This window comes from Enhydra lutris, unplaced genomic scaffold (genome assembly GCF_002288905.1).
Source record: "Enhydra lutris kenyoni isolate GAN:26980312 unplaced genomic scaffold, ASM228890v2 scaffoldscaffold8, whole genome shotgun sequence".
Taxonomy (NCBI): Eukaryota; Metazoa; Chordata; class Mammalia; order Carnivora; family Mustelidae; genus Enhydra; species Enhydra lutris.
The window spans coordinates 32,925,545-32,948,028 of NW_019154092.1; positions in this window are offsets into that span (position 1 = coordinate 32,925,545).

The following is a 22,484-nucleotide window of genomic DNA, read 5'->3' on the forward strand; positions in this document are numbered from 1 at the left end:
AGATAATACAGAAATAATGACAGCATTTCTATTAGTATTTTGATTATAGCTTTGTTTTTCAAACTTTGACATTTCTCAAAGTTACCTAAAGAGCTTGTTAAAGCACAGGTTTCTGGCTCCACCTCCAGAGTTTCCAATTCAGTATATCTATGGGGAGGCCTGGTAATTTGCATTTCTAAGAAGTTTCCATGTGACACTGATGATGTAGGTCAAAGATCACAATTTGAGAACCCCTGAATCAGTAAAACTTTTCTGAACTGTCACTAATAAGAACTGATGAAAACAAAACAAAAACCAGTCATTAAAATATGAGATTCCTTCATGGGATTTGAGAAGTCTAAAACTTTATTACCAGATTCATGAATTCTTAGATTCTGAAAACTTCCCTGTCCCTAACTAGGATACCTGCTACACCTCCCAGTTTCAGTGGTGAAACTATAATATCTTCCAGATAGGTCCTCAATGGGCTTTACTCCACTATTTTGTTTCCACCCACATGTTAACATGACATTATTAAATTATCTTGAAATCAGTAAAGTTTCCTTCCAAACATCCCTGATTTTCTAATTATTCATCTGACTTAACCTAAAAATTTTGAATCATTAACTTGATATGAAGAAAAATATTGGGAAAAAAATGGTTTTGAACAGAGATACAGAGGAGAGAAGTGAGGCATAATCACATTTCCACAAGGATTAAGTCAGGACTCACAACAATGGCAGAGTTGGAGAGCAGGTGTCCAGCATTAATCCACATAGCCTCATGACATTAATGGGAGTCCTGTGGCTTCATTCCCAAGCACTACTTTGAACATTCATCCCAAGATATGAATTAGTACAATGTAGTTCCTGCACTGCTGGGTCTTATTGCTTAATTAATGTGATCATAATGACAGCGGTGGACTCTAAATTTTCCATGTCACTTCATGTCCTATAAAGTTTCAATAAAGTAATGAGCTTCAATAGTAGATGAGTCATTTGCATGTGAGAGTTTAAGTGAGAAGCTTAGAGGCAGTGTCTACCATTAAAAAGAGGTTATGCAAAGATATTGGCTGAGAAAGACATATGATGTATACTAAGTTTTAGTATTGATGGATATGCATCTCAGAGCTAAATGCTGAGAATTGACTTATTTATTTGTACCATGTCTCCATTGAGGAGAAAAACAATGTGTTAACTTGTTATACTGTTGACTATCAATTTTTCCTTTAAACAGGTGGTTATAAACTCTATGTATAAGATATTGCCTTAAACATTCTGGGTGTGGTAGAGTTGCGGGGTTGGGGTAAGCAAAGGACATATACCCTTTCTTCCTACAATTACATACAGAAACAATTTCCTCCATGTTCCTAGATTTACTGTCCTTTTCCTGCCTTTATGTCCTACATATCATCTGTAACATTTCAGACTGTTGACTGTCTCTTCTCAAGTTTTTCTTCTTGCTAGTCTGTAATGTTATTAAAATGTTTGTGTCCTCCATCTATAACCCTGACATTACTCTTATCCTTTGTTCCTCATTAATATGACACTTCAGTGTAAGGAACCTCCTGGGTTATGATCTTAACTTTCTTCTCTGCCTGTTCTTTTCTGTTTCTTTGGTTATCTCATGTATTTGTACAACTTAAACTACCACTGCAAGAAGAACAGATTTTTAAAAAGGATATTGGAGGGACAAAGAATGAAATGTGTGGCTAAAATACACAGGATGTGTAATAATCCATCCCGACCCCATGTTATATTTGAGCAAAACTGCCTCTGCTCTTGTGTTTAATAAGGTAACAACAGTGTTTAATGTAAGGTAACAACTATCTCTACACTCGTGTTTAATAAGGTAGCAACAAAATAAAAGTAATAAAAATAAATAATTGTACTCTTTTATATCCTGCACCATGCCCAGCCACATGTGAACTTTTGAATTAGCAGAACATGAAGCTATTTGGAAATGCATACTTTCAGTTTCTGCACTAGAATCCCTACTTATTGGTATAGAAACTTATTTCTTTGAATTTTTACCCTGCCTGTAGTCTAGAAGGCTGTTTATGTCTTCTCTTTCCAAGTTCAGTGTGCTTCAAAGAAGCAAGGACATTCATTTTCCTCAGTGCATAAATGTATGCCATAGTGAAAATGATGGACAGCTTTAATTCATGGGCTGACAAAAAATGACAGTCTCAGGATCTCAAGTTTTGAGGCTTAAGGGTCACCAGAAAACTTTATAAGTAGCATTTCATATTATCTTCCCAATTATCTGAAGATAAAACCTTAAAATTTACAAGAATAAGTAAATAATCTACCCCCTTTCATTATGATTTTGATGCCACAAGTTTTTGCAATATGGATCTTATATTTAGATAATCTTTAGATAAGCCAGGTACAAAGCAGGAAAATGTACATCGTCACTGAGACTTGAGTACCAAAATATCTAGTCTCCAATATGTATCAAATATCAGGAATGGAGTACATAAAAATCTGAAGGACCAGCATGTTTACCAGGAAGTCAGGAGAGGCCTAGGTTTGTAAGAAGAGTCAGAATATTGAAAGGAAAACTTAAAGAAAATCGGAAGACACTTGTTTGGGGTGGTTTAATTATGGTCAACCCAAACACTTATATAAGTAATTGCAGGCCAAGAAAAAAATATATATGCAACAAAAAGGAATAAGATCAAGAGTATTTGATTGTTCCAGAAAGTTCCTCCCCTAATTTTTTACATAGTTTTTATGGAGCAGAAACTAAACCTCCTAGATAGAACTGGTTCTCAGCCATCACGTGGGAACAGACAAAGAGAATCAAATGCCACAGAATACTGGAATAGAAGACCTCCGAAAACACCAGGGTCAACAATCTTCATTTTATACAGGGTGAACCTGAGTCCCAGATAAGCAAAAACATATGCCTAGAAAAATGTAAAATGTTAAAGTCATAGGTGGAACAAAACCACACCATCTAATTTCCAGCCCCAATTGTCTATCATCTGAGTTTAGTGGTGATAAAATCCGAAGAGCTAATAGTACATGTGCATATATGTATAAACCCATTTTAGGAGGTTTGTACCATTTACCCTTCTCAAGACCTTGATTGTACAGAGGACATTAAATTACAGACATTAGATATACAAGAACAGGAGCAATATTATGAGGTCATAGACCACATTTGCTTACTCATTTTTGCCTCATGATCCACTTAACCTAACTTTGATCTCTCACCCAATATATTATTTATTTCTAAAGGTTCTCTCTGTTTTCCGAGCAAGGATACCACTGAAATTTTGGCTCCAAATTAAGACAAATGGTCATTTGATGAGGCATTCACCTTGGGAAGAAATTTTGCTCTGAACTACAGTGAATCAAGACCATCACTTATACCACTGACAATCAATAACAGTTTGGTTGCTTAAATCCCTGTCCCATGTATTTATTTTTTGCAGTAAAAGATCTAACTCAAAGATGGAGTATATGTTATTTAACAGAGTAGTGTACAATTTCAAAAATTGCCTTCTCTATTACTCCTTGCAGCTCTCTAAAACCATTTAAAATCCCATGTATTTATTTGTAACTATTCTTAAACCAAATGTTAATCTGTAGGCCAGTTTCTGAAGCTGTTTTGCAATCTCACAAGTCACTTGGAAGTGCCCAAAGGGGCCCCAAGTGGATTCCTTAGGTTTTAACTGAATTCCTATATTAAAGACATTTTGTGAGAATACTTCAGTTAGCATAGTATAAGCACAATGATAATGGCTTGTATGTGTTAATGTCTTAAATCCCCTGAGAAATACTAAATTTTGTACATTACCTCAAGCCCAGATACTAATTACTGTTGCAAGGCCTAAGGCCTGAGTACATAAGATTGGTGACCTGTTGTTGGAAGATTCCACAGAAACATATTTTTTATAGGAGAGTTGAAAAATCTACCTAGTTGGAGATCATCTGAAGGGAAGAAGTCCAATCTGATTAACTGACCCAGGAACAAAGGTTTGGCTTCAAATAAGCTGATGGGCTAGGACCCTAAGGCTTGAAGTCTGAAACCTCAGGAGCCTTATGGCAGGAGCCCTAAGAAACAAGGAAGAGTGGTTTCACAAAAAACTTGTGAGTTTTGAAGTGTGTTACATTCTTGGGATTCCTTTAAATAAATGCAATGCAAAGTTGAGAGAGATGGACCCTACTTTACCATGGAAATAGGTAGAGGTTGAACATCTTAGGCTTCTATGAGTTTAGATTCTCACCAGCAGTGTACGTTGAAACATTCCAGGAGATGGTATTGTCCCCCAGAGGTGTGGCTAACACCACATCACCCAGTGTTGCAATGAGAATGCCAATAATGAGACGTTGGAGCCTGGAGAGAGAGTAACAAGACTTCGAGAACCAACAATTTTGCTAAAGGGATGTTCTTTAATGCCTGGCACTGTGATGATTATAAACAATGGTGAAATGCCACTATAGATTCTTAGATGTACTCTGGAAAATTTGCAGGGGACTTCAACTTGAATTAGACAGAAGAAAGAAACATACTGTATAGGCATTATTACTATTGATGAGAGCTCTTTTATACTCAAAGGTTGATAGGACCAGAAAAACTTCAGGTGACATGCTTGTAAGCTTTGTCTCTTACTATTCACTAGCCAGCCATAGGTATTTATACATCCTGTAGCTTCTGTTTGAGTTACTTTTTATCAAACTTCCAGAAGATTTTATATCCCTGAAAGTCAAAGTCAATATTCTAAAGTGAACATTTTCTCGGCCACCTGAGTTCACTATGATCTGATTCTTCTCTGAATTTGCATATTAGTTGTTGCTCATACCATTCATTTAGTGGTGATTTTTAAAAATCAATTAATCTTTTTTAATTGAAGTATAGTTGATATTTGCGAACACCACTACGGATTCATTTGTGTCGTTCCTATATTATCTTGAATGCCTAAAACTGCAGAGATGTTCTTTTATTTTTCACAGGAGTGCACTTGATCTCTCTTTCTAGACTGCAAACACTGAGATTGTTGGGACTGGTCTTTATTTAGCTTAGAGTAGTTTCTGCTGTGTTGTAGCATGGTAGATACTAAAAAGCACTCGAATGAATGCATGAATGAAATGTTTAATTTTCCATCACTAAGGCTATGATAGTCTTATAGAAGGACATGCCCAGTTGCTCTTACATGGTTTGGTTCATCTATTTACTCTATATTGTAGCCAATAATAAATAAATGGTTGAATTCTTCCTCTCAGTAGGGTGTAGTGATTCCCTGGGACAATTTCTCATTTGTCAGAATTGCATTTTGATAAAAGCACAAAGAGGGAGGTAAAAAAAAATGGACAAAAATCTGCTGATAAATTTAAAAATTTTCACTAAAAACACAGCAGTAAAACAGCTGAAGCTCAAATGTAGAGAGAATCATGTCTCCTGAAAATAAATATCCCCCAAGCTCATAAACACCAAGGCTAGTGGTCAGGAATGAACAGATGTTTATTGCCTCATGCACCCTCTGCTACTCTGGGATAATCTCTTAAATATCCCAAATCCAGTTTGAATTTAAATTAGATTCATATTTTCCTTCACTATTATCCCATTAAAAATATCATATGATTAGCCAATTAAATGGAGGAAAAAAATCAGTAGGAGAGCAATCCCCTTTAATATTTTCAATTAAGATGTAGTGTGGCCAATAAAAACGGCTTACATTTTCATTTTATGGGTACCTATGGAGAGCATTATGACACAAATGACTCAGAAGAAGGTAATCGTTTCAAAATATATTGTAGTGGAAGACTGTAAACAGTGCAGTGTGTTAGCTTACAGGGGATGTGATGAAAATATAAAGTTTTTTTTCAAAGGGGATTCATGTTTATTTTATAGTCTTTTAGGGTGCTTGTGCCTGCCAATTTGCAGCACATATTTCTAAAATGCCATGGACTGTTCTCTCCTAGGGAAGGGTTGGAAGGTGAGGATATACCCATTAGGGGATAATATGTTTTTAAGGAGAAGAGAGTCATGTAGCAACTCCATCCTGTCTGCTGCCTGGATTTGAAATGGAACTTCACTAGGGCATACTATAAAGCCTTACTTCCTTATAGGACCATAAGGAGAAGGCCAAAAGGCTTGGGCTACAGGATGTCAAATGCAGCAAGGAATAGGGAAAATTTCTCCTAGCACAGCATCAGACATTTGAGATCTGTAATAACTGAAAGTTTTACTGAATTATTTTGTCTGATTTCTTGAGGTTTTTCTTAATGGTTATAGTATGTTGTAGCATGTTGTTGGTTTCTTTTTTCTTTCTTTTTTTTTTTTTTAAAGATTTTACTTATTTATTTGACAGAGATCACAGGTAGGCAGAGAGGCAGGCAGAGAGAGAGGGGGAAGCAGGCTCCCCGCTGAGCAGATGCGGGGCTGCATTCCAGGACCCTGAGATCATGACCTGAGCCGAAGGCAGAGGCTTAACCCACTGAGCCACCCAAGTGCCCCTGTTGTTGTTTTCTTAAACAAGTTTTTCTGCTCATATGATTTCATTGTATTAGGCCAACAATGACAAAATTCTCATGGGCTAGGTAGGGAGAGTCCTCAGTCCCCTGTATTAAATTTTTTTTAACTAGTTTGATTTAGAATTTGTATACTTGATTTTGACTAGGATGATTATCAAGACCATATTGGCTAAGGATTGCTCCTTGCACATAAAGATTTAATAAATATTTACTTAATCTTCTATGTAAAAGCAAACTAATAATATTGATAACTCTTCTCAACAACCTGAAGCAGTAATGCAAAAAATCAAAGCACTTGGGGACTAAATACATGCTCCTAATAATAAAATTTTAATTTAAAAAAATCTTAAATTAAAAATAATTGTGCTTATAATGTGTAAGATCCTGTAGTGATTATTTAATATACATCCCTCAGTCTTTATCATAATCATAATGAAATTGGTGTTATCATCAGACTCAACAAAGACCACATAGCTTGCAAGTGGCAGTGCGTTGAAGTATAATCACAGTATCTAGGACCATATTAGTACATAGTTCATTTCATGGTTATATATACTTGATACTTGATACTGTTCTAAACACAGGAAATACTGGAATAAGCAGAAGTGAGTAAGTCGATCATAATCCCTTCCCTCATGAAATTTACATTTTATCTTATTTTGTATATAATTAAAATTTATTTCCCAATCTACTTGATAAGGTTTCTACTATTTTTATGTCTGATGAATAATTTAAAATGGGAGGCAGAATATTGAACCAAAGCCTTTTCCTTATTTGTAGCTCATGTTCACATAGAGTGAGCCTTTCGTTTTCTATTTTTGTGTTTAGCCAGTAATTACATAAACTACATCAACAATTAATTCATGTCCCTGACTTCTGGAATGAATCAGATTTATTCTTTGCATACAAGAAAATCAATAATAACACTATCATTATTTTTGGCCACAGGCAAAAGTGAAGTCTAGAAGTTTGATGTTTTCATTACTTCACCCCTATACAACTAATTCTGATATCTTGATTCATCGAGGTTTTTGTTGTTGTTGTTGTTTTCAAATTGTATTATAAGAAGTATCTTACACATATTCATCTTAGCTGGAACATCACTCATTTCGGGAAAGTTTTAATTTTCGTTATGATCAGGTTTTAATTGGAAGTATATCACACTCTGAAAGTGAAATTTCAGGGCCCACACTGTGATTGAAAGACCTTTATAGGTCTGGATGTCTTCAGTGCTGTCCCTAACATTGTATCACATACAGTTAATGACACTATCCACATACATACAACTTTGATAAATATTTGCTTTGCCTATTTCCTTCCATCACTTCTCAGTTTACTCATCTGTAAAATTCAAACAAAAATATCTGTCTTTTAGAATACTCTACTTTGTAGGTATTATAATATCTACATTATATAGATATTATATCTATATTATAGATATATGCTCTTCCTTATATATAAGGAATATTTATATTTGTGTCTGTGACGATACCAAGAATGAACCCTAAAGTAAACTATGTGCAATGCTAAGAGTGAACCCCACAGTAAACTATGGACTTTGGGTGATTATGATGTGCCAGTGTAGATTAGCTGTAGTAGATGTACCACTGTGCTGGGGGATGTTGATAGTGAGGGAGTCTGTCCATGTTTGGCAACATAGGTTATATGGGAAATCTCAGTACCTTCATCTCAGTTTTGCCATGAACCTATTAACTATTCTAAAAAATAATGTCTTAAAAAATAATTGTCAATTTTGAATGGGGATAAGCATGTAGAGCAAATCTAACTCTCATATACTCCTGTTGGAACAAAATTTTACAGACACATTAAAAATCTGTTTAAAGTTAAATATGCATTTATCACATAACTCAGCAATTCACTCTTAGATATTTATCTAAGTGAATTACAAAGTATGTACTTTGAAGTTTATAGAAACTTTATTTATCATCACCAAAAACTGGAAGTAACTTGATCCTTCTACAGGTAAATCCATAAATGTTTGGTATACATCATTGCAGTGGAATACCACTCAGTTATTAAAAAAAAAAGTACTAATGACTCACATGGCATCCATGAATCTTAAGCACATTTTGCTAATTGAAAGAAGTCAAATTTTTAAAAAAGCTGGGTATCATGTGTTTTTGTTTTTGTTTTTAACTTAAGTAGCATTCTGTAAAGAGTGAAACTATAAGAAATTTATCAGTGGTTGCCAGTGTTTGCGGTAGGAGAATGTATTGTCTATAAGGAATAGCATGAGGACATTTGGGAGTAGGAGTTGAGCTCTATAGCACTGTGATGATATATTAATGTCTATATGCATTTATCCAAGTCTATAGAACTGTGAACACAAATAATAAATTTTATATACTTTTTTAAGATTTATTTCTTTTGTTGGGGGTGGGGAGGACAGAGAGAGAGAGCAAGAGAGAAACTTAAGCAGACTCTGCAATGAGTTCCCAGTGCAGGGCTCTATCCCATGACCCTGAGATCATGACTTGAGCCAAAATCAAGAGTTAGATGCTTAACCAGCTGTGCCACCCAGGTACCCCCCAAAATGATAAATTTTATAGTATGAAAGTCAAAAGAAGAGATCAACCAAGATTTTGGGAGAAGTCAAGATGGAATGCAGATTGTGACAACTCTGATAGTACTACAAATTAGTAAAATAACTGTCCTGGGAAATACATAAGAAAGGAGCTGATCTAATAAATTTTGGGAAACAATTTGTTTTAATTTTTTAAAATTAAAATAAGTTAAAGAAAGCAAAATGTGTTCATACTATTCATACATTTATAAATATTTCTACTTATAATATACATAGTATTTATATATTTATTATACATTTATATATAAATAATATAAAATATTTTTTATTTTTTTCTTTGAGGCATAGGTATTCTAGGAGTGTATTGCTTGCTTTCTAAGCAATAGATCAATGGCAGTTATCTTTTTTTAATTGATTTCTAGCCTAAATCCATTGCAGTAAGATATCAAATGATGACTCTGTTCAATTTTTAAAATATATATATTGAGGGTTTGCTTTACAAAACAATGTATGGTAAATTTTTCTGTATATTCCAGGCACATTTGAAGCAAAGGCACATTCTGTCATTGTTTGGTGCAATATCTATATATGTCAGTTCAGACATGTTTGTTATTTGGTATTGTTCAAATCTCCTATATAATTCACTGATTTTTAATTGTTTGGTTTTTCTGTTGAGTATTGAAAGAAGTATGTTAAAATATCCTTTTATAATCATGGATTTCTTTCATCTTTTTTGTACATTTTAATTTGCTTTATGTATTTTTACACTGTTACTAGGACATGGAGATTTAACATTGTGATATATTACTACTGAACTCACTCTAACCATTATGAATTGTTCCCTCGATAATTGCTTTGGTAGCATGTCACAAATATTTACATGTTGTATTTTCCTTTTAAATCAGATGTAAGTACTCAATTTTTCTTCTTTAATTTTTTTCTTTTACCCACAAGTTATCTTAAAGTATATTATTTAGTTTCCAAATATTTATGAATTTTCCAGAAATATTTCTATTAATTCCTAATTTAAGTCCATTGTGATTAGAGAATGACTTCATACTTTTAAAATCCATTGAGAGGTTTATTTATTTTTACTGCCCCAGAATGTGGTCTATCTTAGAAAATGCTCTGCATGTGCTTAAAAAGAACACGTGTGTTCTGATGTTGTTGGTTGGCATGTTCTATAAATGTCAATTAAAATAACTTGACTAATATTCACATTTCCTTATCTTTACAGATATTCTATCTATTCTATCAGTTATTGAGAGAGGGATATTAAAATATCCAAGTATAATTGTATATGTATCTATTTCTTCTTGATGTTCTTTTAGCTTTGTTTTGAAATTTTGAAATTTTATTATTAGATACATAAACATTTAGGACTGTTGTATCCTCTGATTTGAGACCTCGTTGTTATTATGAAATGACCTTCTTTATCCCTGGTAACTTTTGTTTTTATTTGGTATTAACATAAGTACTCCAACTTTATTTTCATTAATGTCATGTTTTTCTCATTCTTTTATTTTAATTTAGCAGCGTTTTACATTTAGAGTGTATTTCTTTTTTTTTTTTTTTAAGATTTTTTATTTATTTATTTGACACACAAAGAGAGAGATCACAAGTAGGCAGAGAAGCAGGCAAAGAGAGGAGGAAGCAGGCTCACTGCTGAGCAGAGAGCCCGATGCAGGGCTTGATCCCAGGACCCTGAAATCATGACCTGAGCTGAAGGCAGGGGCTTTACCCACTGAGCCACCCAGGTGCCCCTGGAGTGTATTTCTAGCAGGCAGCGTATAGTTGGGTCTTAAATTGGTAATACCTTTAAATTATTTACAACTAGTGTGATTATATGGTTAGGTTTAAATGTCTTATCTTGTTATTGGTTGTTTACTACATTTATTATTTGTTACCATTTTCTTCCCTTCTTTGAATTTTTATTTTTTGATTTTACATTGTATCTTATTCTTTGGCTTCTTAGTTTGCCACTTTTATTTGACAGTTCCTTTAATATTTATGGTGTGCATTTTTAACTTATTACAGTCTCCCTTGTGGTGATCTTATGTCATTTCTCATAAAGTCTAAGAACTTTACCATTATAAATGTCTACTTCTTACTCTCCATCCTTTGTATTATCAGACATTTTATTTTATATATAAAATCTATAATTACAATTAATTTCTGCATTTGAAATAATTTCTGTATGATAATTCAAATAGTGGATCCACACAGTGGATTGTGTTCTTTGTATAGACTTAATTGTGCTTCTGATAAAATTTCCCTCCTTCCTAAAAGGTCTTCCTTTAACATTTCTGATTATGAGGTTCTGCTATTTATAAATAGTTTCAGGTTTTGTTTATTTGAATGAGTATTCATTAGCTTTCACTTTTTTTTTAGCTTTCACTTTTAAGCAAAAATTTTACTGAATGTGGAACTCCAGATTGATAGCTTTTTTGTTTTAGTCCCTTTAGCACTTTAAACATGTTACACTATGATCTTGTGGCTTACATTGTATCTGAGATATCCACTAACGTTCTGTACTTTGTTTCTTTGTATGTAATATTTCTTTATTCTTAATTCTTTTAAGATTTTCTCTTTGTTACTGATTTTGAGAAATTTGGGTAATCAGTATAGTTCTTTGTGTGTGAGAGTATGTATGTGCTTGGTTTCACTGAGTTTGTTAAATATGCAGATTTGTAATTTTAATTATATCTGGATACATTTTGACAATATAAAGTATTTTTTTTTCTCCCTTCCTCTTCTCCTCTCATTTGTGGACTCAATTATGCATACAGTACATTTGAAGTTCTTTCCCATCTCAGTAATACTTTCTTTATTTTTATTCTTTTTTTTCATTTTTCATTTTTGATAGTTTCTATTGTAATGTCTTCAAGTTCACTTATCCTTTTATCTACAGTATTTAGTTTTATGTTAATCTCTTCCAATATTTTTTTTGTCTCAGCCTTTATCTCTAGCAGCCTGATTTTCATCTTTTTCAAGAAGATATCTTACCTATCTATACTTAACTTTTAAACATACATGGTACAATTATATTAATTGTTTCAATGTTTCTGCCAATTTTAATTTAGGTGAATTTTGATTGGTATTTCTTCTCACCATGGATCATAATTTCCTATTTTCTTATATGCCTAGTAATTTTTTATTGGATGCTAGCTACTTTTAATTTTACCTTTTTGGATGCTGGATATTTTTGATTCCTTATATTTTGAAACTTTCTTTTAGCACACAGTTAAGTTACTTGTACACAGTTTAGTTATTTCAGGCCTTACTTTTAAAATGTTAAGTGGACCAGAGTTATGTTTGATTCATAGTTAATCACTTACTGTTACTGAGGCCAGACCATTTTGATTACCCTACATAACATGAATTATTCCAGTGTCATATGAATTATGAAGTTTTCTAGTCAGGCTAGGGAGAATAGGCACTATGCCAAGCTCTGTGTTAATGTTATTTATGGTCTTCTAGTTCTTTTTGTCTTTCCTGGGACTCAGATAATTGTCTCACATGCATACATTGTTCTATATTATGCTCAATACTCATATCTGAAGATGTTGGAATTTTTTCACTGATCAGATTCAGCTCTCAGGTACTCTGTTCTGTAAAATGTAGCTTCTTTGATCTTCCTGGACTTTCACTCAGAGTGTCTATCTGGCTTTGTCTGGATTCCACCTTGCTGTGCTGCATCCTAGACATTCTTTTAAGGCAATAATCTGGGGTAATCACAGGTCTCACTTTGTTTTTCTTCTTGTCTCTGAGGAATCACTGTTCTCAATTTCTTGATGTCTAATGTCTTAAAAACTTTTTTTCCTAAATTTTGGGGTTTTGTTTTGTTGGTTGGGGGAGGAAAAAGAGAGCTTGGGTGACAGGGTAATCTAGCTATTCTTTCTCCATGTTGGCCAGAAGCAAAAGTGCAGATAACTAGGGTATTTTAATAGTTTCTAACTGACATAATTCTGTTGGAACTCCAATACAATATTTAGCTTATTTGGGGGGCATTTCTAAAGTCATCTTTTAGGAAAGTGGCTTTTGTTTTTTATGTACTTAGGATGCTTTTGTCTTACCACTTAGAGTTCCTTATATATATCTCCATTCTTATTCTTTAAATCCTGATAATTGTTAAAGACATCCCTGAAACTGTCCCCGGATCCTTGAATATATTCTGGTTTATTTGGGGACCCTATGACTTTATACAATACATTTGATTTTATGGTCTTAAAGTTTCTTTAGTATTAACATTATGTGTTATACTTCTTTTCTATCATTCATAGCATTTAGCTCATGTTATATGTGTAGTATATGCTCTGTAAATAAACAGGTAGTTTTACTGCCAATGAAAAATATATTAGACCAAATGACATTAAATGATATCTGGCTTATACTGCCTTAATTTAAAATTCTATGAAATTGCAAGACTTCTATGCTGTTAAAATATATACAATACTTAAAAAATTACAACCTTAAATAATAGTTCAGGAATATGTAAATGAAAAATGTCTCCTGGGGATTTCACATAAGGATGGGAGGACTTATACCACGTGACAGGCATACTTTATGATCTTGTCTTTCTCAGAGGAGAATATGAATCTAATTCTGAGCTTCTCAAGAGAAAAAAGTATTGGCATTTAATTAACACCATAAGGCAGACAAACATAGCTCAAGTGATCTTTATCTCTGATGTTTGCCTTGGATGCTTTCAGGAATAGAAAGCTTTCGAACAATTTCATGCTTTTGTAGTACCCCTTTAAGGTACCTTCAGGCATCATGCATATAAGCTACATGCATAATATGGCTTTATTTATGGGGACACTTGCTGGGGCTTGTAAGAAGCTGTTTTTCATATTATTATTCAAATATCAAAATGATTATACTGTGTTACTTATGTAAGCACCTCTGGGGGAATACATGTTTCTTCTATGAAAAATAAAGTTCAAGTCATCCACATGAAAAATACTATAGTAACTCCTCCAATTGCCTTGATATACTTCTTTAGGATTTTCAGAAATTAGTTGACCTGACCCTGCAGGTAATTGTTGACCTTTTGACTTTGTTATTTTGGTACCATAAAAATAAAGTCCTAAAGTTAGAATCTTCAATACAATATAGAAGAAATAACAGTTGCTAATTGGAGAGATATTCTAGGAAATATTTTTGATCTCTTGCTATGACCCAGGCTGTAATAAAAATCCGAGGGATAAAGCAGCCAACAATACTTGAGATCATTTTATTAGAACTCATGGGAGACATAGAGTAAGCAGATAAATAAGTAAATGAACCTGAAAAATATCAGACAAAGATATTGAGAGAATTTTTGAAAGAGGGGCATTATATAGAATGTCATGTAGATGGGTCTAATTTCAATTGTGTTATTATCATATGTATTTCTGATGAGATGTTATTTAAACCAAAAACTGAATGGCCAGAAGTGAAATATGGAATGATAAAAGAAGAGTTTTTTTATGTGAAGATAATAGTTCATTCAAAGACCTTAAGGTGATTTATTAGTTACGAAAGGCTACTTTTGCCATTATTAAACATATAGAAGATTATTTCTCAAGGTGCTTATTCAGCAGGGGATGGCAAGTTTTCTACTTCATCAAGCCTGTTAGGATCTCAAGCATAGACTTCACCTGAGTAAGATCCCATTATATTTTGGCTGTGCCATGTGCTACACATGACTTTTATGGTTGATAAGGCAAGGAAAGAAAGACTAGGGATTCATATATAGGCTTTTCACTAACTTAGCCTGGAAATGACATGCATTTCATGCTTACATTTTATTGGCCAGATCTTATCAAACATCCTGCTTAATTGAAAGGGGTAGCCATAGAAGTGAAACTTCACATGACTAGAGTCAGAGAAGAACTAGATATTGGTGAACCTGCTACTACAGTAAGCAGATAAATAAATGAACCTGATTTCCCCTTATCCACAGCTTCACTGTGTGTGGTTTCAGTTTACCCAAGGTCATTTGCTGTCTGGTAGCAGATGATCCTCCTTCTGATGAATTGTCAGAAGGTCCATAGTAGCCTAATGCTACCTTCAGAGCTTACATCATTCACCTCATTTCATTTCATCATTGGGATATTTTATCACCACAAGAAAAAGGGTGCGTATAGTACAATAAAGTATTTTGAGAAAGAGAAAGAGGCCACATTTACCTAACTTTTATTACAGCATATTGATTTAATCACTCCATTTTATTATTGTTGTTGTTAATCTCTTATGTGCCTAATTTGTAAATTAAACTTCATCATAAGTAAAATATGTATAGAAAAAAATGCGGTACATATAGAGTTCGGTACTATGTGAAGTTTCAGGCATCCACTGGGGATCTTGGAACATATCCCTCATGGATATGGAGAGACTGCTCTATCTCTCCAGGTAGGAAATAGCTGGCAAATTTTACAGAACACAATAAAAGACACAGTGCTAGAATGTAGAAATAAGGAGAAAGTCCTGTGAGGTAAGATTAGAGATAGAGATCTGGATATTTAAAGGATTTTCTAAGTCAATAATAACTTGTTAGGACTTTATACAAAATGCAATTGGAAGCTGTTGCATGCTTTAAAATGGTCACATGATCTGATTTTAATTTTTAAAAGATCTGTATGGATGGCATATGGAAAATGAGTATTAGGACAAGAAAGGAGGAAGCCAGTAGGAAGCAACTGAAATCTTTTAGAAAATGGGTTGATTTCAAAGTTAATAGTAAAGATTGAGACAAGTGGCTTCACGTAAAATGTTTTGGAGGTAGAGTTTACAGAATCTCCTAATGGTTTGGTTACGGAGAGAAGGATAATGTTTAGATTTTTGTCTTGAGCTATGCCACAATACCTATCTACTGAAATAAGGGAAAGATACTTGTAGGGTACAGGTTTATAGTATAAATCTAAAGCTGTCTTTTGAGTATGTATGATAGATATATTAGAGGTCATTAAGGATATATCAAATAGATGCTCTTCCTGGTGATTCAGGAAGTCATTGAGAATGGACATATAGATTTTGGAGTCTTCAGCATATAGATAGGATTTTTCAGCCATTGGCAGGAATTTACCTAGGGAGACCCAATGGGTGTTATGTAATAGGTTTATTGTTGATGTGAGCTAGAAAGAAAGCATCTGGATTCTTAATCTTAACTTTTCTTCCATTGTTACATGTGTTTCTCTGGAACAAACTATACACATTTTCATGGTGACAAACAACATGGTAAAGTTTCCAAGGGAGTGAGCCTTAAAAATGGCCTGCCTTACTCTCTAATCAATACAAAACTGTTTTTAAGACAGCTGCTATTTTCTGGTGCAGAATGCATCTTAACATTTCCTGGCTGAGTGGTTCTGGAGGCTGCTTCATGATTGCATTTTATGTTACTTATTGAAGGTCCCACAATTGCTATGCCATCTTTCACAACAAACCATGATTCTGTTGACTCTCCATTGGCAAAAGCATATGAACCAGGAAACCGGTTTTATGTAGGTATCCAAATTATCTTGCTTAGTTTCTTTTTCCTTTTTTTTTTTTTTAGTTTAAGATTTTATTTATTTATTTTTAGAGAGAACAAACAACCAAGTGCAAGTGGGGGGAGGAGCAGAGGAAGAGGGATAAGCACACTCCGTGATGAGTGTGGAGCCCCAGTTGAGGCTTGTTCGCACAACCCTGAGATCACAACCTACGCCAAAATCAAGAGTTGGGGACACTTAACTGAATGAGCATGCAGGCACCCCAAAATTATCTTGCTTAGTTTATTAAGGAACTAACCAAGTACTTATGTTAGGAAGTCTTTAAAATCTTTACTTAATCCAAATCCTATTTTTCAGAGACAAACTCAAGTCTAAAGTTCAGTGAAACCTCTCCATGATGATATCTTTATATCCCATTTTGATTTGAAAATATGTAAAGTTTAAATTATTAATTTAAAGTTTTGCATATATATGCTTCACCTTTTCCAGTAAAGTATTAAAATTGTAACTTCTGTTTTAGGTTCCTCTTTGAATTTCCTTAAAAAATCTAGCCTAGCTTAGAGAACATAGGAGTTGTTCAATGAATTGTTTTCTGCATATGTTGTTTGTGCATGAATGTGTGTATGTGTTGTGCATATATGAGGGTGGGAGAGAGAGGGCAGATGTCAAAATATTAATGAGTTCATTTTTGAAACAGGGTATGTGATTTAATAATAAATGTATTTTTGAACAATTTGAAACCATAGAAATATAATAATAATTATATTTTAAATAGCTCTAAATATTTTGAAATTTCTGCATGGATCTGTAAATCATGCTATTATTAAATTGAATCTTATATAACCATTGATCAAAATCAGCCAGATACTGACAATTTCAAATGGCTTAATCTAATCTATTTAAATTTTCATATATTGATTGCCCATAATATATTGCGAGCATGTTTTATGTTTATAAATGATTCTCTTGTATGATTTTGATTGACTGTTCAGCAATCCCTGATTTAAATATCAGTTTATTCAGTACTTCAATATTGCTCATTTTTTCCCTTTTATTGTTAATAAATACAAAATTTGTTATTTTTGTACATTAATCCTTGCGTATATGTGTTTCTGTTATTTTTTATAATCCTTATAAGGAATCACTAGTTTGAAGGATATCATCTTCTATAAATTTCTTGATTCATCCTGATAAAGACATCTTAAAATAGTGTCTTAATTTACTCTTCCATTGGAAGGGGATGAAGTAGTCTTGGGAGGCATTTTTCATATTGTATTAGGCATTTCCATTTGTTCCTGAGATATCTACACCATTTACTATTTTTTTCTTTTGTAAACTTTAGAGTTTTCTCACTAATTCTAAAAAATCTCTTAACTTATGAAAGATATTAACCTTTTCTCAATTACATTAAAATATTTCTAATTTTTTTCCTTTATCCCTCAAACCTTTTGTCAAATTTTAAAGTACAAACAAAATTTGAAGTGGTAAAACATAATATTTTCCTATAAGTATCTTTTTGTTCTTAACACTTGTCAATCTTAAAATCATTTTTCACCTGTAAATTAAAGTGTTTATTTTTCATATAATTTTGTGATGTCTTTAGCTCATTAATCTACCACAAACTTGTTTTCTAATATAGTATGAGCTAAGACTAACTTGACTTTTTAATTGAACACTTTCTTGATTTTTAAATTCTGTTTCTCAGTTATAGGGAATGTTACCTTTATTGTATATTATGGTATACACATAAATACAAACATGTCTGTTTCAGATAAAACACTTATATTCTACATTATTTTTTATTATTTTTATTTCATTTATTATGTCAATAGAAAATTCAGAGGGCTTTACTTGATATGAATATTAGTGAGTGGGAAAGAAACTTCATAAACAGGGATACTTCACACTTGAAACGGGTAAGAAGCTAAGAGGCATGAGGTCACAGTATGGCTTATAAAGTGAAAATGAGGACGTGTTTAAACTTTATAATGATTGCTTAATACAGTGGTGTTTCCAGATGGCAGGGGATTGCCTAAAAGTGATTTTCTTATGCCATAGGAAAATGATTTAAATTTCATTTTTGATTATCAGAACCATTTACAAGTTCAGTTTTGCTCATGTTAATGAAATAAACTCAAAGAAGTTTTGCTTACTTGGCTTCACTGGTTTTGTCTGCTCAGGGGATCTTTAAACTTGATTTTCATTTTATTTTATTTCAATAATTATGACCCATTTGGTGTCCCAAATATTCACATTATTAGTCCTTAAAGATAATTATTTTATACTTATTTTTAGAAAATTTCAAAATCAATCTATCAAAATCAACCCAAAATTTACTATTGCCACTCTTGTTCTATCACCTTAAATAACTAAGTAAACATATTAATCCTATAACTATTAGGATGAGCTATACATTTATTTCAGAAGAAGGCCTTAATTACAATGTAAATTATACTAAGTGTTTTGAAAAACATTTGTTTCACAGCATTATTAAATGTTTTAGCTGTTTGTTTATGATACATAGACGTGCCCACTGGTTGAGACACTAAATTATATTATTAATTTTATACTTATTTCTGTATACGCTACTTTATTTTTTATATACCAAATTTATAACTATATGCAATGATAATCTGTCTCCTGTTTTTCACTAAGTATTACCTTTAACAAATATTTTATGTCTTATTGAATTGACCAAAATTTCTTGAAAGAGATTTTACGATAGTGATCACAAATTTATTGAGAATTTTAGTATTGCATGATTGCTTTAAAGTCTATAACACATTTTATATATATTTTATTGCATTGTGAACACACTTCTATTTTTATTTACAAGTATTTATATACTATTCAGAATAATAGTGTGTTTTTGAAATCTGTTGTATCATATTTCTCCTATTGACCCTTTTTGTACAATATGCTTATAGAATTTCTCATGATTACGGTATACAATTTCTAATACTAAATCACAATTCTGCGATAAGGATCCTTTCTTTAGAATGATTCAACTGATATAATGTTAAAATTAAACTATTTTATTTAAGATTTTTAATACATATATACACACAAAAAAAGACAGAAATTATCATTGGTAATGTAAACTTCAAAATTATTTGGAAAGTTTGAGATTTTCTTGTCTTCTCAAACAAATTATAACTTGTGGAAATTATCTGCTATTCACCTTTTCTATTCCTGTGGTAATTTATTTTTATATTTTCCCAGAAAATCATGTATTTTTTAGCAAGTGCATTATGAAGTATACATATATAGTTTTACAGAACTGTTTTAAACTCCATGTCTTATGGGGTTCCTGAGTGGCTCAGTCCATTAAGCATCTGCCTTTGGCTGAGGTCATGATCCCAGGGTGCTGGGATGGAGCTCTGTGTAGAGCTCCCTGCTCAGCAGGGAGTCAACTTCCCTCTCTCCCCCTGCCCTTCTCCTTATTCCCCTGCCCCTTGCTCATGGCTTCTCTCTCTCTTTCTCAAATAAAAAAATAAAATATTAAAAAAAATAAATTCCATGTCTTAGATATTTTTCTTTTATCTCACATTAAAGTATAATTTTGTGTATTTTTTTATTTTAAATAAGAGGTTTTTGAATTTAATTTACATAATCTCTGTTTTAACTTTACATATTCATTCATTATTTTATTTCATTTTTCCTGTATATTGGGTTGTCCTTATGTAGCTATTATTTTCCAAACTGCCTGGTATAAAAATATATTTCAGTACTTTTTCAGTTTTGAATAATGGAAATATGTGAAGCTGTAAATATACTTTGGCAAAACCCTATGCATTTTGATCTATGTTTATTTTCAGGTTATTTTTTACATTTAAAAATTAGTAATATTTGTTACGTACTTTATTTGGGCTATGTTCTGGGTTTTGTTGTGTGCGCTCAATGTACTTTAATCAGTCAATAATCCCATTTTAGAGATAAGAGACTTTAGATGAAGAAAAGTTACATAACTCTCCAAGGTTATAACTAGAAGTGATATGCTTGGAATTTTAAGCTAAGCAGTTTACATGTACTTACCCAGAATCCTTTCTTTCAGAAAAAGAAAAAAAAAGGAGTAATTGTTACTTTGTTTATTTTTTTGTTTGTCCATTATTTATTTATTGCAAATTATGCAGAATTTAAAATGAATGCATTTTAAGCATGCTGTTTGATGAATTTTGACAAATGCATAAACAAGTGTAACCACCAACTCAATCAACCATAATGAAAAAATGGAAATTTCTATCAACCCAGATAGAAGACTTGAATACTTTTCAGACAATTCACATCCTTCAAACACTATGCTGATTTATATCAGCATAGAATTTTATCTTTTCTAAGACTTTATATAACCATACTTTTTTGTGTTTGGCTTCCTTAGCTGAACTCAAAAATTGACATTCCTACATTTCTTTGCATTTAGCTGCAGTTTTTTATTTATTTATTTTTTTAAACTTCTGAATTTCAGCAAAAGCATTCTCTTTCAGGACGTATGTTTTCATTTTTCTTGGGTAACTGTCTAAGAGCAGAATTGTTACATTACAGGTCTATTTTGAACTTTATAAAAATACCTGATTTCCAAAGTGGTTGCTGCATTTGTAACTTACACCGAAAAATTATGAGATTTTAGTTGTTCTGTTTCTTCAAGAAATATTTGGTAATGAGATTTCAGTATTTATCAATACTAGTGGCTATGAAGTGGTATTTCATAGTTTGAATTTGCTATTTTCCAATATTTAGCAATGGCAATCTCTTTAAATGTCCTTGTTGGTTATTATTTTGTCTTACTTTGAAGTCCTAAGTGTTTTGCATTTTTGGATTGTTGTCTTTTTATTGATCTGTAGAAGTGATCAAAGGTATTCTGATAGAGTCCATCAGATATATTTAGGGAAATTTTTTTTCTCAATCTGGTTCATAGTTTTGTTCTTTTTTAAATGATTTATTTGGAAGAACAGATGCATTTAGTTATAATATAGTCTAGTCTGTTGTTTTTTCCTTTTATTCTTAGTCATTTCTTGTCTTATTGGAAAAAATCTTTTTATCACAGGGTTACATAATATTTTCCTATACTTTATTTCTTATCCTTTAGCTTCTGTGTATGATGTCAGGTAGAAGGTTGAACGTTTTTGTTTTGTTTTTGTTTTTTCTTTCTTTCATTCAGATACTCAATTTTTCCAGCATCCTGTGTTGAAATTTTTTTCTTTGCAGGTACTTGCCTTGATTCCCTTCTCAAAAATTAACAAAGTTTGGACAAATAAAGACATGGATTATTTTGAAAATCTTTTGTTGAGATTAATTGTATTCATGAGATTTATTGCTGTTAAAAATAATTTTCTTATAATACACTTTATAGATTTTTAGTAATTTTTGCACTTTCATATCTCATCTTGGAGGTCTTTATTTTCTCTCTTCTATTCTTTTCCATTCTTCCTGGTTTTATCAATGTTCTTAATATATATGAAAATTGTTGCTTTTCCTTCATGCCTTTCCATATTCTGTTATGCTGACTTTTTTCTTCTTATTTTTATTATTTATGATCTTCTATTTACTTTGGGTTTATTTTTGCAAAATTTTCTAGTTTTTCAGGTTGGAAGTTTAGATTATTAATTGTAAAACCTCCTTCTATTCTAGTAAAAGCATTTTAAAATATAAATCTCTAATAACTGCTTTAACTGCATCCCTCAAATGATACTATGCTGTGTTTTATTATTACTCATATTGTCCATATTCATATGTTCATATTACTCATTCATAATTATTCATATTCACATTTTAAATGTTTTCATAGTAATTTCTTCTCTGACCCATAGTTATTATTGCTATATTTTAAAATACTTGTTAACATAAACCATACTGCATATGACTTCATTATTTTGAAATTGTTGAGATTTCTTTTATGGCCCAGTATATGTTATGTGTCAGTTAAATCTTTTTTTCTGCACTTAAAGAGGTTGTGTGTTTGCATTGTTAGTGTTGCATAAATGTCAATTGGGTAGAATTTTTTTT